We start from the raw sequence: 18,304 nt of genomic DNA on the forward strand, positions 1-18,304 counted from the left end.
AAATAATGATATGCCATGTTTCTCAACATATTATTCTCATTGATGGCTTTTTCTAACCTCCTCTCCAAGTGGATATTGACTCTTTCAAGCCATGACTCCCGATCGGCATTGACCTCTTGCTCAAGTGAAGTGAACTCCACCCTCCTCCTTTGGGCAGCTTGGTGATTCTCCCAAATGTTTTGCAACTCCATAATCACTTGTTGATCTTTAAGCTGCTTATTTCTTTGTGCCAGGTACTTCATTGTCCATTTAGCCCTCTCCAAGTTTAGGGACAAGGCATTGATGTCCGCCTAGTGCTCTTGGATGATTTCTTTGAGATTTGTGCTTTGCGGGCCCACATCGGTATCATCACCCTCAATGAGAATGAAATCAGTCTCCCACTCACCTGATGGTCCTTCATCCTGTAATGGCCTCTTGCCTTTGTCCTGAACCTGTTGTGCTAATGATAGAAGCGAGACCCCTTCCACCCCGGGTGGAGATAATACTCGCTTTACTGTTGCGAACAACTGTCTAGTGCCCTTCTGATAAGTGATAAACACCAACATACTAGCAGTCTGCATCTCATGACCCTCATGCTGATAAGAAGGTCCACCTATCTCATGCAAAGTCTCTGAAGGTCCCTGAGGAGTTGTGAAAAACTCACGAGAAATGAAGTCCTCCCAAGTGATGCCCTGTAAGCCAAGCTGATGGATGACCACAATCTTAATGAGAGCAAAATGATATATACTGTTGAACTACTACTGAGGAGTCTTGTGTTGTACTAGGGTGGTCATCTTCTCAATGTTTCGGCACATGAAGTAGGGGAGGTTCATCATCCTCACCCTGGTAAAATGCATCAGCAACCCGATATGATAAGCATATAAACAGGAAAACTAGCCCTCACAGCTGAAATACTTCATTATCAATTTCATCAAAGGAGCATAAGAATATTTGAGGTACCGAAAGGAAAAACACTGCTAAGTTGTCTCAAATAACCGGGCTTGATGTATGGTTCATAATGTTGCCTGTCAATTTGTTGCCTCTTGTTCCATTGCTCTCCAATGTTAGGAATACCGGTTGCTAGTGAAATAAATTCTGGTGTTAAAGGGAATGTGACACCAGCTAGAGTGGCTTGACCATCATGTAAATGAAGTAAAAACAAACGGGCCAACTCATGATGAAACTGGATTCTAGCAACCATCTCACAAAATTCATAGCAGGACTGGTGTTGGAAATAAGTGATGGCAAGAGGGTAGGCCTGTAACTCAGCAAGAGTAGTAGGTTCTTCTCGAATATGTTTTCCACCTCTATGAGGCCTCCTGGGTGCATGTACCTCTGTAGGTGAGTCACTGTGTGTCTCTTCTTCATGATCATATGACGGATCAGATTCCATTTCTGCTAGCAAGTGAGTTTTCTTGATGAAAAATAGGAAAATTCTGGTGTTTCTTGGTTTTCTGCCACCAAGGGAAAAGTGATATGAGGGACTGTAGAGGGAGGGAAAAATGAGGGATTTTAGGACTGTTAGGATAGGGTTTATTTAGGGAAACAGGGGATTAGGGAGTGATATGGGAGTTTTAGGGATAACAGCTAGGGTTTTGGAATTTGTATTTTAGGAATTGGGAAATGGGAATTGGGATAGGGATAGATGATTTTTAGGAATATGGGAGTTTAGGGAATGGGAGGAATAGGGTGAGAAAATGAGTGAAGGAGTGAGAGGGTGAGGAAATGGCAAAATGAACTTGGCAGCAAAATAACCACAGCAAACCCTAGGCAACAATTTCTTGTGAAATAGCAAGAAGGTAGGGTTTGATTTTCTTTACACAATCCACCATAAATTGAATGGAAAACTCCTTTACTAACAGTGATGTGAGCTTAACTTACTTGCACAGTGGAAGTGTTGAGCGTTTTGGGCAATTTGATGAAGTTTTGGAGCAAAACGGGCTTGGCAGCTCTATGCACCGCGCCTCAAACCCAACGCGCCACGCACTGTGTATGCGTCGCGCCCGTTCAACTTTGCACTGGAAATCACGGCCCTATGCGTCGCACCTGCTATGTGCGCCGCGCCACTCACCCAATGTGTTGCGCCTTTAATTTTGGGCAATTTCTCCCAATTTCTCTTCTTTTGCTCAAACACAGCTTTGCTCTTACTCACACCTTGTTGCTTGAATGCAAATGGGCTTTTCAAATTGAAGAAATCATTTATATACAAAGACTTTTAAATTTTTGTTTCATAAAACCCACTTTACAATGTTTGGAATATGACTTGACTTTTTTAACTCTGTTTTTGAGCTTTTTCACTTTATTTGAGCTTGTGATGAACTGAATGAATTGTTTTCTATTTGCTTTGCAGGGGATTGGAGCTACTGAGGCTAGGAAAAGTGACCAGGGTTGCAGGTGGAATGATTTACATATGAAGGAAATAAAATTACGTGAATTTGTACAATAAAATATGAAATACTCTGTTTTTCCTCAAAACAGAGTTTTGAGGAAAACACATCTCTGAGCACTTGATTATAAACTTTATTGGTACTGGAACCTCCTCATGTGCTTGTTGGCTGTTATTGGACATTTTGAAACCCTTTTTGATGAAACCCTAATGAAACCATAGACCTAATGACAATGAAACCTTAGAAGAATGACTCTTGAAATTTTAAAGACAAAACGGTGACTGTACATGATTTTGATGAATAAACATGAGCCAGCAGGTAAATGACATGAGGGAAACTGTAGGAGAAGCCACTACTGTCAAATGATCCATGCGCCTAATGGAATGCAGTTGATTGGGTGGGACACCTAATATGCAATGCAACAAGAGGATTTGATCTCTAACAGAGGGATGAAGATACCGACACTAACACGGTCTGAGGTCTAGTTGGGACTTCTTGTTGGGGAGATCCCCTGACATGTTGGCGGGTCCAACACTGTCAACAAATCCCTTACAAAATCATGCACTTTTACAAAAATGAGGGGCTTCGACCCACCCCGAAGCCCCTACAACACAACGCGGTATATTCAAAATGTGCTCCGCGGCATGCTCCGCCCCACAAAATGCATAGTCTTTGCCAAAATCTAGGCCAAGTTGGGTTGCACCTAACATTAGAAGGTCAAGTTGACTGTGTTTCTTTGGTTCCACTTACTTAACTGATACATAGGGAGTTGAATCATATCATAGTAACCCTTCATCACATGTTTTCCCGGTTGGCTGGTTACTTGGGTAGATGTGGGAGGAGGGTGTTACATCGTTCACCCCTTGGACTAGATGGGTAGAATTTTGGTCATGCATTCATGTCGGTTGTATATATGTGTTTTGTAGGCTTGTGGTCTATGTGCTTGTTGCATATGCATGGTGTTGGTCATGGTTGCAGCGATGTCGCCATGTGGAAGTTGATCATTGGTGTTGTTGTTGTATGTGGTCATCATGAGTGTATGTTGGTTATGCATTGGCCACACATGTGGTTGGTATGGTCATGCATTAATGACTATATAATGATTTAAATCATGAATAAATGTTGATGTGATTATGTTTATATATATGTATTGCACTAATCTAGTTGGTCTTGTATACGAGATATCCTTCCTTGAACTACACTGAGGTATGTTGGTTTGTTTATTTATATTTTGGTTTAGCTAACATGATATACCTTGCAGGAAGAGAAACAAAAAAGATGATTAGCAAGATGATAGAGTACCGTTCCCAAGACTCTCCTTATGGATCAGGTGAGAAATGTGGTGTTGGGCATTCTTCTGACTTAGCAGACACATTAAGCAGTTTGAAGGAAGAAATAAGGAGTTGCAAAGCAGATAATGATAGAATCATGCAGGCATAAGAGAAACAAGCAGAGGTTAATGCAGTAATCCTTCAGGGTTTGTTAGAATTGCAGAGATAGGGACCACTTTGGATCAACCATGGATAGGAGGACAGAACTAATGGGGCATATGGCAGTAGATCTCCTGGTGGGTACATGTCGGATAAAGATGACATGACCAGAGATGGAAGGTTCTTGGATAATCCGGATAGGAGAGGTGATGGAAACAGGTACTATTCTAGTTTTGGTTTTGACATGTATCATGGTCATCATCGTTATCATCCTTACAGGAGAAGTAATAGGGAAGATTTTTTGGATGAGTTTCAAGAAAGAAAAGCCACCTACATTCGATGGGGAAATGAAGAAAACGCAGGATGCAGAAGCATGGTTGCTTGGAATGAATAAGTTGTTCAGATTGCACAATTACTCAGAGAATATGAATGCCAAAATAGCTACATTCACTATTAAAGGTAACGCAGATATCTTGTGGGAAGATGTAAAGAACGTCAAATATATTTTTGAAGAGGAGTTGACTTGGAGTGAATTCGAGAGACTATTTAGGAAGAAGTATCTATCAGAGAGGTACTATGATGACAGGGAAAAATATTTTTATGAGATAAAGATGGGCTCTATGACCGATGAGGAGTACACTAGCAGATTTATGGAGTTGTTGAGATATGTTCCTTACCTCAAAGTGGAGAAGGCAAAGATTCAAAGATTCATTAGTGAATCACTAATAACATTCAAAGACGAGATTGAGTTTGATGAGCCTAGATCATTGGAGAAGGCCATCCGGAAACTAAATCATTGTTATGAGCAATCAAAGTGTAGATATGAGACTAATCAGGACTGGAAAGGTAATGATAAGAATAAAGGGAAATGGGATAAGAAGCAAGCAAGGCCTCAAGATACAAGTAACAAAGAGAATGCAGCACCGCATAAGAAGTTCAATGCACCTGAAAAAGGGCAAGGATTTCAGCTTGAGGAGTAGAAAAAGGGTGCACGTTGGAAGCTTGTACAATGTTGGACTTGTGGCAAAGATCAGTGCAAGAGAGATTGTCCACAGCATCAGGGTGGTATACCACAGATATACAGTGCTTAGGAAGCACAGATAGTGGGCGATGTTGGACATAATGTTCCTAGGATCTATGCAGCGTTGGATAATAGACAAGAAAATCACCAGGAATATATTATCAAGATGGACAATAAGCTTTGTGATCAAGTTGTTTCTATTTTGATTGACCTTTGATCTAATCATAGTTATGTTAATCCTAACCTAGTGGATAAGTGTGGTTTGAATAAATAAGTGCATGCAGAATCTTGGTTAGTACAGTTGGCTTCAGGTACCAAGAAACGAGTGCATATTTGGGTAAGAGCTTGTGCATTTGAATTGAATGGTATGTCTACATCAGCATATCTGAATGTATTGTTGTTGGGTTCGTATAACCTGCTTTTGGGTGTGGAATGGTTGAATCTCCATAGGACCGAGGTGGAATTTTATGAAAAAACTATTAAGTGTTTGGATGATAATGGAGAACAAAGAATCTTGCAGGGTAAGAAGAAGGCAACATCAGTTAGGATGGTGATAGCTATGCAAGCAAAGAACAATCGTAGAAAATGGTGTGTGTTATTTGCAGTGCATATTTCTAGTGAAAAATGAAAGGAAGTTGACGATGCAAATGTCTTGAGTAGGTACCTAATTTTATAACAGTTTCGGGATGTGTTTCCAACAGAGATTCCAGAATTGCCGCCTCACAGGGAAGTGGATTTTTCTATTGAGTCACTACTAGGGGCAACACCGACATCAAAAGCACCATACAGGATGAGCACTCCAAATTTTGTAGACTTGAAGTTGAAGTTGAAGGAAATTCTTGACAAATGATACATTAGGCCAAGTGTATCACAATGGAGTGCACCGGTATTGTTTGTGAAGAAGAAGGATGGTACTCTCAAGTTGTGCATTGAACCGAGGATTGATGATTTTTTCGATCAGTTGAAGGAAGCAGCAATGTTCTCGAAGATTGATCTCAGATCAAGATATCATCAGGTACGCATTGAAGAAGATGGCATTCACAAGACATCTTTCCAAACCAGGTATGGACATTATGAGTTTGTTGTAGTTCCACTTGGTTTGACTAATGCTCCAACTACTTTTATGTGCTTGATGAATAGTGTGTTATGTCCTTATCTGGACAATTTTGTTATTGTATTCGTTGATGATATACTGGTATATTCTAAAAATGAATAAGATCATGTTGAACACTTAGCATCATTATTGAGATTACTAAGAGAACATTAGTTGTATGCCAATCTTAGCAAATGTACTTTCTTTCAGACAAAGGTACATTACTTAGGGTAGGTGGTTTCCAAGGAAGGAACAATAGTAGATCCAGAGAAGATAAGGGCTCTCATATAGTGGACAACTCCTAGGAACGTGGATGAGGTAAGATCATTTATGGGGCTGGGAGGTTAATACAGGAGGTTCATCGGGAACTTCTATCGCATTGTATATCCTATCACGTTAGTGTAGTGAAAAGGTAAGAAGTTTGAATGGACAGAAGAATGTGAAACAAGCTTTGATTAGTTGAAACAGTTGTTGACAAATGCTCCAATGCTAAAGATTGTAGATCCCGAAAAAGAGTTTGTGGTATGCACAGATGCTTGCAAGAGAGGACTTGGTGCAGTTATTATGAAGGAAGGATAGGTGGTATGCTATGAATCATGCACACTGAATGAGCACGAGCAGAAATATCCAACACATGATCTTGAGTTGGCAACGATCATCCATGCATTGAAGATGTGGAGGCACTATCTTCTTGCCACGAGGTTTGTATTGATGAGCGATCATAGTGGTTGAGGTATTTAACAACTGAATCTGAATGCCAGGCAAGCTAGATGGTTGGCCATGATTAGTGAGTTTGAATTTAAGAACATATACATTAAAGGTAAGGAGAACAGGGTTGCAGATGTTATTAGCAGGCGGATATAGGTGAACCACATAGCAGCTATGAGTTCTTATGGGATAGATTTATAGGCTCGGATCTTACAAGCAAGCCAGTAGGATAACAGGTACATGGAGCTCAAGCATAGGTTACAACAGAATATAGGTACATGCATAGGTACATGTACAGGTACAAGTGCACAGGATGTGGACTATTGTCTCACAGCAAATGGCTTGGTCATATTTAGGGACAGGATATATGTACCAGATGACAATGAAATCAAGAAGTTTATCTTGAGAGAGTTTCATGTGAAACCGTATTCAAGTCACCTAGGATATCAAAAGACATTGACATTGGTGAAGAATTTCTACTATTGTCCAAACTTTAAGAAAGAAGTGGAAAATTTCATGGCGATATGCTTGGATTGTCAACAAGTAAAGGCAGAGTGTAAGCATCTAGGTGGGTTACTACAACTTATCTCAATTCCAGAGTGGAAATGGGAGGTCATTTCCATGGACGTCATCATAGTTTTGTCGAGGATGTCTAGAAAACATTACTCTATCATGGTTTTTGTGGACAGGTTGAAAAAGGTAGCGCACTTCATTCCAGTAAAGTCTAATTATTCATCCAACGATGTGGCACGAGTTTTCATCAGAGATGTAGTGAGGTTTCATGGCGTCACAGAGAATATTGTTTCAGAGAGGGATGTTAAGCTCACTTTTAGGTTCTGGAAAGAGTTATTTGTAGGTTTGAGTACAGAGTTGGCCTTCAACACAGCTTATCATCCATAGACAGATCAATAGACAAAGAGGGTCAATAGGATATTAGTGGATATGTTGAGGATGTATGTGATGCATCATCAGCGAAAGTGGGAAGAGTATACTCCACTGGTAGAGTTTGCTTACAACAATGGATATCAAGAGTCACTGAGGATGAGTTCATTTGATGCACTTTATGGGCGGAGTTGTAATACTCCTATTAGTTGGAGTGATCCAATTAACAGGGTATTGATATGACTAGATATGTTGGCAGAAATGGAATAGGAAATGCAGGTAATCAAGAAGAATCTAAAGGTAGCACAGGATAAACAGAAAATTTATGCACACCGGAACAAGTTGTTTAAGGAGTTTCATGTTGGGGAACAGGTGTAATTGTGCATCAAGCCCAAGAAGAGCTCCTTGCGGATTGGATCATGTGCCAAGATGGCACCTCGTTTTTGTGGCCCTTTCAATGTTCTTGAAAGGATTAGACTAGTATCCTATAGACTTGCACTACCTCTGACAGTGAAATTCCATGATATCTTCCATGTGTCATTGCCTAAAAAGTATGTTAAAAATGTTGATCATGTGATTGACTGGTATGTATTGCAAGTGGAGCCAGAAGGAGAATTCCAGCCGGAACCTCAGTGTATATTATAGAGAAATATGCTCATGCTCCAGAACCAATCAATCGAGTAGGTTAAAGTGCAGTCGAAGCACTTTGGTCCCATTGAAGCGACATGGGAGATGGAAGATCATATGCGGTCTATGTATCATTCTCTATTCGTTGGTTGAGCGGATGTTTGCATATACTTTGGTATATGTTTTGGTGTATGTATATATGTATATGGATGTATATAATGCCGTGTTGTTGTGTTATAAAGCTCCGATAAGTGGTATGGTATCGTTTCTTTATGGTTGTCATGATCGTTATGTTTTCATGTTGGTTTGCTTCTCAGTAAGTTGATCATTGTAAATACTGCAACGAGCTAAGTTACAAAGCTCCATGGGAAGTATGTTTTTCTTTCAGTAGTCTAGTTGGTTGTATGTGCCATTGAACACTGAGGATGGTGTTCCCCCAAGGGGGATGGTTCTGTAACAGCCCTGATCAAAAATCCATGTAAAAAATAAGAAGGGTAAAATAAGACCTTGGTCATGGGACACGTATTGCAAGTTGAATTTTAGGCAAAAGCATAGTACTGGGGATCACTTGTGATTAATTAATGGCTATGGAAATTGGCAACAGCAAGGGCTAAGGCTTTCGAAAGGAAAAAAGGCATTTATTGGCATTTATTTATGAAAATAATGGAAATTAGGTTAAAAGGAAGGTGAAAGGTCACACGTTTCATGTAAGGAGGAAAATGAAGGAAAATAATGGAAAATTGAAGAAAATAGAGGCCTCGTTAATAAAAATTGAGGATCATTTCATGGATTTTGATTAGTTTATCTTTGGAGCTCTCATTCTATTCTCTCTCTCTCATATTCTTGGACACTTAGAGTTTTCTTTGAGCACTCTTGGAGGAGTGTGGCATACTTGGGATTTGGAGCAAGAAGGAAAATGAAAATCATGAAAGCGTAAGAGGACATCAGGATCAGCAGCTACAATGTATTTTGCTTGCAGGTACCGAGTTGCATGTATGATTTCCTTGCTATTTTTGGCATGCATGGCGTATGCATGTGTTTATTTGGTCATTATTTGTCATTGGCGTGGAAGATTACCTAGGTTGACAGTGGTTTTTCCTATCCTTGCCATTTCTTGGATAGCCATGGTGTTTTAGGTTGTACTTTTGTTTTCTGGTTGTTTCTCATGTTCCTTTGATTGTGGATTGAGTTATTAGTTCCTTGAAGCCTTGGTTGGACAAACGCTCTAGAAGCCCTGTAACAGCTTGGGTTGAGTTACTAGTCCTGAAAGACTTGGTTGGACAAACGCTCTGAAAGCCCTTGCTGGGTTGACTTACTAGTCCTGGAAGCCCTGGTTGGACAAACACTTTGCAATATCAAAAGAAGTTGTGGGTTATGTTACTAGTCCTAGAAGCCCTGGTTGGAACAAATGCTCTAGAGCCCTGGACAACTTGGGTAGAGACCAATCTGGTGATGGTTAGTGATGTCCGACTGTGAGGTGGAATCACTGGTTGAGGGTTGAGTTGGTTTGGCCTCTGTAAGCCCTAGATGGTTTGGATTGACTTTTTTTATGAGATCCCACATTCATGCTTGGAATATGGCATGACGATGACTTATTGAAAGAAAATTTTAGTTTAGCCTAGTCTATGGTCAGGTGGTTTGTGGACATCCCATACCTGATCGGCCTATGCAATCATCAATAATAACTCTATTTCTCATTGGTATTTTATGGGTAAATATACCTGTTTATATGTGGCTTATATGGTTTTTATATCCTTGATATCTTTGTCGGTTATATGTTGGTTATGAATGAGTTTTATGAAAGTTAAAATGTATGGCTCTCATCATGTTTTGGTTAATCACTAAATGTACAATGAAAATTTGGCTTAATATATGGTAATGCAGTTATTGTGATGAGGCAACAATGCTTCTTAGTGATTCTCAAATAGGTGTGAGACCCCTATGCTTAGATCTTTTGTTTAAACCTATTGAATGCATATTTGTGACATGTTTGATGAAATTCTTGTCATGGCTAGTAGGGGTCGAGTCAAGTCCTTGTTCAAGTATTTGCATTTGTATGATTGTTTTGATGTTACTTTTCATTTCTGGAAGTTTCATGTTCTGGGCAATTTCTTGAGTCTTGGCCATGAAAAAGTGGCACGGAATCTGGAGTCACTAGCACAGAACTACCTAGAAAAGTCCCTAGTTGCACGCATGCCTTGTTATGGGAGGGAATGGAGGGTCCCAGTCGCATGGATGCCCATGTCAAGGGAGCGACTGAGGCTTTAATGCAGAAAAATTTCAGTTTGTCACATGGGTTGGTCACCTATATGGGTTGGATGGCTCCTAGGGGTTTTGTTGCATGTGTAGAAGGTTAGTTTGGTTATGTTCTGTCGATTCCACTTCCTTAATTGATACATAGGGAGTTGAATCATATCATAGTAACTCTTCGTCACATGTTTACCCCGGTTGGTTGGTTACTTGGGTAGATGTGGGAGGACGGTGTTACATCTTGGTATATACCTATGTCTCAATCCATGGGGATTCCACATGTCCTACTTGGGGTATTGTGGCACGAAAAACTGAAAGAGGTACAAATCTATTCCCTCCCTTTAGAAGTCAAGGGTAAGACTAGGTTAATGGAAGAATAAATGATCATGTAACACAACCAAGAAACATTGTAGGGAACACAATGATGGTAAATGCGCTTTGACATCTTGGACCTTTGTGGCATCAAGTGTTTAGAATTGTCAAAAAGTCCCAATAGCGGTTTCCTTTTGGGAAGTTGGCTAATGGAGTTGTACTAGCCCAATATGACATTAGAGAAAATCAACACTCTCAGTGCAGTCGAACAGGGTACTTTTTGCACATGGTAGAAAAATAGAAAAGAGTCCTTAGTAGAAGCATGTAGAACAAGCATCAGATGTCAAATATTCTATCAGTTTCCAAGCCAGATATTTAACCGTATAAATGGGAGCAACATTGTTTGTTTTTTATATGACAACAAAGTGAAAATTTTGGTGTTTGAAAAAGAAAAAAAAATTAGGGGTTAGGGACAATTATGCAACCCCATTTAGAGTTAGATAGATAAGGTTTGTGACAGACCACAATGGTCATGAACTTTATTTGATGAAATATTTGGAAAGAAATTGCCCATGCCTTCATCCAACCTATCAGCAATAGAGATTCCAGGTGACCAATAGTCATCATTTAAAATTACTTTTTGATATGATGATTTGGCACAGGGAAGAGTCCATTGGATTAGCCAAGCACTAAGGTGGTTGTTGTTGGCTACGTGACTTTACTTAGCGGCAGCACTAGCACTTGAGTAGGGTAGGTGCAGAATATGTCTACTTGGAAAATAGCATAGCAGTTTGTTTGTTTGATGTGTTGATGTGAATTTTATATGTATGATGAGGGGATTCTAAGGTTCTCATGCTTTCCCAAGAAGAGTGCATGTCTCACAATTGGATCCAGATATTACCCCTATGATAATAAAAAAATCTGATGAGAGAGGCAGATTTGTGACATAGAGTAGCCTGCCTTGATATGTTGGTTTCCTTCTAATTTTTTGGTGCTTTCACATTTCCCAAATTAGTCCACACTTTGTTTTAGGAAATTTTCGAGGAATTTATCACACCCCCTGAGGCATTTTTGTCATTTCTTATGGACATTTGGGCGCATATTATGCATTCCACATGGAAGATCCTGTGGCGATATCTTGGTTGTAACTTTATGAGCCGATTTGTCTTAGTTTGAGGGTCAATCTGCACCTACAACACATGTGGCAATAATTTGAGGTACTTTGGATGATTTGGGGGGTTGTATGGATGATGTGTCAATCTATTAGTGTGCTTGGATAATGTGGATGTTGCTTGGGAAAAATATCTTGAAGAATAAATGAACAAAAAAAGGGTTAAATGCAGTATATTTTGATGCCACTTGGTTGTATGGGAGTTTTATGACCCAAATTTCGACTTGTAGAATAATCTTCCATGCTTCATGGAGTTCCTTGGCCTAAATCCTGACCATGGGCCTTCATTTAGAGCAATAATCGGAAGTGTTTGATCATTATTTCACTTGATTTTTTGATCTATTGGTATGTAGTTTCCCCCTTGATAGAGAATTGGCACACTTTCACAAGGTCATTGCAGTAGAAAAGGATGAACATTGGAATATTTTTTACTTGGAACTTACATCACCATGCTTTGAGGATTGATCATGGACCAACCATATCAACTAAAGACCATTTTTGGGGCATCTTCAAGTGAGCATTGACCACCTGCACTATTCAATGAGCTTTTCTAGACCAAGTCTTGGCATCTTGGACCATGTCTCTCTTTCTGGATGGATCAACCCTGCCTTTTGGGGCATTTTCTCATCAAATCATTGTACATGTGGCTTCACCACTTTATTTTTATGTTGTGTTAGATTAATTAATTATAGGGGTGAGTTGGATTTAGTTTTCTTAGGCTATATCTAAATAATTAAATAGAATATTTTTATTTTATTATAAAAGAAGTTAGACCTCATTCTATAACTAAAGGAGAGCTTCCTCATTTGCACTCATGGTTGAATTGTGAGAGCACTCCTCTCCTTGGAGTTGAATGGAAATATCTTTATTTGAGGAATTTTGGTGTTAGGGGCTTCTCTATGTGGTGAATTTTTTGACTTTGAACCTTTTATTTATTGGTTATTTATTCTACATAATTAAAGGGATTATTGTGATTTTTCGGGACTACCATAAGGCTACAAAAATCAATCCATTCGAATGACAACTTTGTCACTTTGAGGGAGGATGTCTAGAGGCTATTCTCACAATATCCTTTGTTGATTTGGGATAAGTTTTAACTCTCTTTTCTATGACATACTCTCAAGTTCCTTAGTAATGGTTTTGATTTCACTTCGTTCCATATTCAATTTTTGTGGTTGTAGGCTTTCCCTTTGGAGGGATCCCTTTTAGTGGGGTATTGAGTTCATAATTTTCCTATATTAGCCAAGGGGTTAATTTCTACAGGGGTACAACCTCTTTTCCTATTCGCAAACACTAGATGACTAAATTAAGAGTGTTTTCTTCTTGAACTCATCTTGCCACTCAATTCCTCTTGAATCCATAACCCTAATAGGATATTGGCACTGATCTTCATATCCCCCCATCACTTATTTTCCCCTCTTTTTTACAAAAATCCCTAAAAATATCCAAAAAAATATGTTTAACTAAGGCTATTGTTGACATCACATTGTGCCTAATTAAAATTTTCTAGTGATCCTAGTAGGTAACTACCCCGAGTTGGAGGAGACTTGGACTAAAGAGAGAGGATAAGTTTTTTAAGTGATTGTTCATGACTTTCCTAAAGGTTCTTGTCAGATTGTGGGTTGTGCATTGGAGATTGTATCATATACATATAATTTTGCTATTAACAATACCCAATAACAAGCTTCAATCCATCGGTGCCCAAGTATTCATCATACACCCACAATGATTCATTTTATTCATTTGGGTATGGTGGAGGAATGGAAAGGCACGATCACCAAAAGAACCCAATGTCGAAGAAAAAGAAATTGTGATGGAAATTAAGCATGAAGTTTAATTTTGCTATAGAGCAATTAACTAGCATAAAACATATTTGTTAGTCTAAGGCAATTATCATTTCAAAGGAAAAACAAATGCCTTAAGAGATTTTATCAACTTCATTTGGCTCAGCGTTATTGAGCAATCAACATTAAAAACAATTTCATACAACATTTAACAAGGAGCTTGAGTAGAGGTTTAATAATATGACTACTAAGCAACATAACAAATTACACCATAATAAACAACATAAACAAGTTACACTATGTGGTATCACAACACTCTTTTTATAGATTTCTTGTCTCGAGGATAATACAATGATGGGTAGCCTAATTGGTTGAAGCCACCCTTTTCCAAGTCATTAACCTTCTCTCATGAGGCATGGGTTCAACTCTCCTTGGTTCCATCAGATTCAGGGCCCAACAGTTGGGTCAACTGGGAATGAGACCCCTTTAGTGGGCCTACTTAGGGGTGTTGCAAGGAAAAAAAAGGGATAATACAATGAGTGCAGTCGAGGCATGTCAAATCAATGGTTTTTGTAAAGTTTTGGATTCAGTGTCAACTTATGCTCATTTTTGGATTATGTCATCTATTCAAGATGTTTCACACTAGAGAAAGTGACTCACTTTGAAAATTCTTACAATAGGTAAAACAAACATGCATTGTAAGGTTATTCATTTAGAAAATAAACTTGCCCATAGTATGATGGACACCTATTGCACTTAAATTGTATTCTTTCGTATAACCATGATACATATATTTGTCATGTATTCAAGTGTGAATAGCCATTGATCCTAGGTAGATTTTGAATGGATTGAGTTCAACTCTAACATACATATTTTATGTCATCATCTGGACACATTGAGTATGCAACTACTCTATCGTGATAATCAAATTTAATAATCATGTAACTACATTGAGTATGCATGCTTTTGGAGAGGCTTCACCCTCATGATGGCAAAATTGTATTCAATTAAATTTCTTAGTTTGAACATAAATGATGTAATGTATTAAGAAAAATGAGGAAGTAATGGAGAAGAAAGGATAAACATAGATATTCGCTAAATAAGATTGTGAACAGATGTGGTTGGCTAGATGTAAATTCATTGAAAACAATGGTATACTTTATAGAGATGATATCCACTAAATAATAAGTTTCAAATCTTCGACAAAAGAACAAATTGCATATATGTCAATGGTTTGTTCACTTTTTCCTTTTATCGAATATTAATCAATATTTAATGATCATTATTCATTTAAGATTGAAAAGATGGGCAATTATTCCATTTCTTAAGGTAATTCTTGCATTTCTGGTTTTATGCAATATTCACTTGTATGCATCTTTATATATAGTCAAAATATCTAAAAAGTATCAAAATGAACATAAAAACTACATGTATTAAATTGATGAGAATCACAGTATCAAAATAAAATATTTAGTCATAAAAAACTATATGTTTTGTCAAAACTCCAAAATCAACCCCCAAAATTAAATGTTGTTGTTTTACTAGTAGCACTTTTTTTTATTGGGAGGGATTAAAAATCCATCATTTGCAACCATGGTCTTAACAACCTCATGAATTTATCAACAAAAAACTCAAAATAAACCCCTAAATCAAAAGGTAGCACTAACATCAACACACTTCTTTGAAACCATGGACTTAGTATCATTGCAACCAAAATCTTAAAATCGATCCTGATTTTTTTGAAATTCTTTTATTTAAAATTGGTATCCTTTTTCTAAAAAAAAAAATCTCCTCATTAATATTTTAATTTAAAATGTATCTAAATAAATATTTTTTTATTTATAAAAATATTTTTTTAATATAACAATATTACCTAGGTTTTAGCACAAGTACTAAAACAAGTTGCAAATTTACATTAAACCAACCTAGATCCATCTTAACCCTGCATCTATTATGTGTCAAGAGGGATTAAATCTACCGAGGTGCAAACCTCTTTTTTCACTACAAAACTTGAGGAAAAGTTTGCACCTCGAAAGATTTGATCCCTCTCGATGCTTGATAATTTCAGGGTTAAGATGGATCTAGGTTGATTTTAGTCATGCGCAGTCACACAAAAATGGTTGAACATTTGATTATTACGATCATTTTAAATATGCTAAATATGTCTTAGATTAATCTAGTAATTTTAATTTTAAATTTGCTCGATTACCTCAATTTTTTGAGATGATAGAGACTATTAATATCTTGAATGATGAAAAATGATGAAATAAAAAAATTGAATGTGAAGTGACAGTGTAACAGTGTTGAATGATAGAAAATGTGAATAATAAGAATGTAGTCGATTACAAACAGCCTTCATTGTGATCAATCTCAAACAATTTTCTTTTGTTGTTCTTATTGTCACACATGATAGTTTTTCCATCTTTTCATATCGATTATATGAAAAAGGTTGTTGAAATCGTACAACATTCATATATTTAACTCAAAATATTGTAGTAAAAATTGTACCTTGTCTCTCTTGTTCTCTAATATTAATAGTATCTTTCTCCATAGGCAATCATTGTGACTTACGAGTGTTAAACCCCAAGTTTCAATTGTAGCCTTTTTCAATTACCTTGTTTGAATTCAAAATGACTAACTATGCTGAATGATGGAAAATAGGAATAATAAGAATGCAAACAATTACAAATAGTTTACAGTTTCAAGAAGCAAACATTTCAAGTAAGTGAACATTGTATTTAAGATGAAGATTCAAGTAATGTTTTATTTATGGTTCAGTTACTATAACTCAGAAACCAATGCACGTCGTCAACAATTTCTTTGTGCTTACACTGAAATCAATGCATCTAGTTCAAGAAATCCAATAAGATTAGAAATTGAAAACTACATTGAAATCAATGCATCCAATGCAATCAATCACATAGGATTGGGAATCAACATCTACTCTGAAACCAATGCATCTATTTTAGTGAAAAAAACTATATATTCAGGACTTTCTAAATCCAACTTCTTTTACCTTTTGTAAAATCCTTACTTCATTTCCCTCTATGGTTAATAATGTTAAATATTATATAATACCATATAATATCTATATTTTTCTTTGTGAATCTCTTTATTCTTCCCTCCCTCTCTCTCCCTCTCATATATATTTATATCTCCCTCCATATCTCTTTTTTCTCTCTATCTCACCCCCCAAAACACACATGCTCTCTCTCTCTATCTATCTATCTATATCTATATGTGTGTGTGTGTGTGTGTGTGTGTGTGTATCCTCCCTCCCTCTCTCTTTCTCTCTCTTCTTCCCTCTCCCTCCCCTCCATCTATATATTTATGTCTTTGTGTCTCTCCTTGTTTGTCTCTCTATCTCACCCCCCAAACATTCATACTCTATACATACATATATATATATATCTATATATATATCTATATATATATATATATATATATATATATATATATATATATATATATATATCCATCTCTCTATCCCTCCCTCTTCCTCTCCCTATATCTCTCTTCCCCTTCTCTCTCTCTCTTCCCTTCTCTCTCTCTCTTCCCTTCTCTCTCTCCATCTCTTCCTTGTCTCTCCCTCTCTCTCTTTACGTGTTTCTCTCTCTATGTCTTTATTCTTCCCTCCTTCTCTCTCCCTCTCCAACTCAACCTCTCTCTCCCTCCCTCTCTCCTTCCCTCTTTCAATTCCTCTCTATCTTCCTTCCTCTCTCTCCCTCCCTCTCTCCTTCACTCTTTCAATTCCTCTCTCTCCATTTTTATCCCACCTTCCTTTGTCTCTCCCCCCCATATCTCTCTCTCTCTCTCTCTCTCTCTCTCTCTCTCTCTCTCTCTCTCTCTCTCTCACAGACACACACAAGTACTCTCTCTCTTCCTTCCTCTCTCTCCCTTTTTCTCCCACCTCCCTTTGTCTCCCCCTCTCTCTCTTTATCTCTCCAACTCTGTCACTATCTCCCTCCCTTTATCCTTCTCTCTCTTCCCCCATCTCCTCCCTCCATCTCCATGTTTTCCTCTCCTTTTCTTCCCCTTCTCTCCCTCTCTCTTTTCCCTCCTCTCCTCTATCCCTCACTCTCTCTCCATTTGACCCTTGTTACTCTCTCTCTATCTTCCCTCCTCTCTTCTCTACCTCACTCTCTCTCCATCTGTCCCTTGTTACTCCCTCTCTCTACCCCCCTCTATCTATCTATGTCTTTGTTCTTCCCTCCCTCTCTCTCCCCCTCTAACTCCATCTCTCTCTCCCTCCCTCTCTCCTTCTCTCTTTCCCCTCCGGTTTATCTTCCTTCCTCTCTCTCACCCTCTCTCCCACCTCTCTCTCTCTATCTCTCTCTCCATATCTATCACTAGCTCTCTCCCTCTCTCCTTCTTTCTGTTGAGAAATCTAGGACAGCATATAGGGTTTATTTTATTAACTAATTTATTTTTTACTCAACAATTTCTTATGATAGTATTTTACTTCTTCTTATCTTATTATGTTCAAATCATAAATAAAATAGCCAAGCAATAAATATCACAAAGATAAGAACAAGAACACCAGAGATAGCCTCCAAGCCATGGAAAACCCCATTGAGGGGAAAACCCAGAGAATTTCTTCTTTTTATAGAATCTTCTCTGAAGGAGACCTCCATGACCTAAGACTCAAGATCAACACACC

This window comes from Pinus tabuliformis, chromosome 4_2 (assembly GCF_031772625.1).
Source record: "Pinus tabuliformis cultivar Carrire ecotype Pingquan chromosome 4_2, CPIR1, whole genome shotgun sequence".
Lineage (NCBI taxonomy): Eukaryota > Viridiplantae > Streptophyta > Pinopsida > Pinales > Pinaceae > Pinus > Pinus tabuliformis.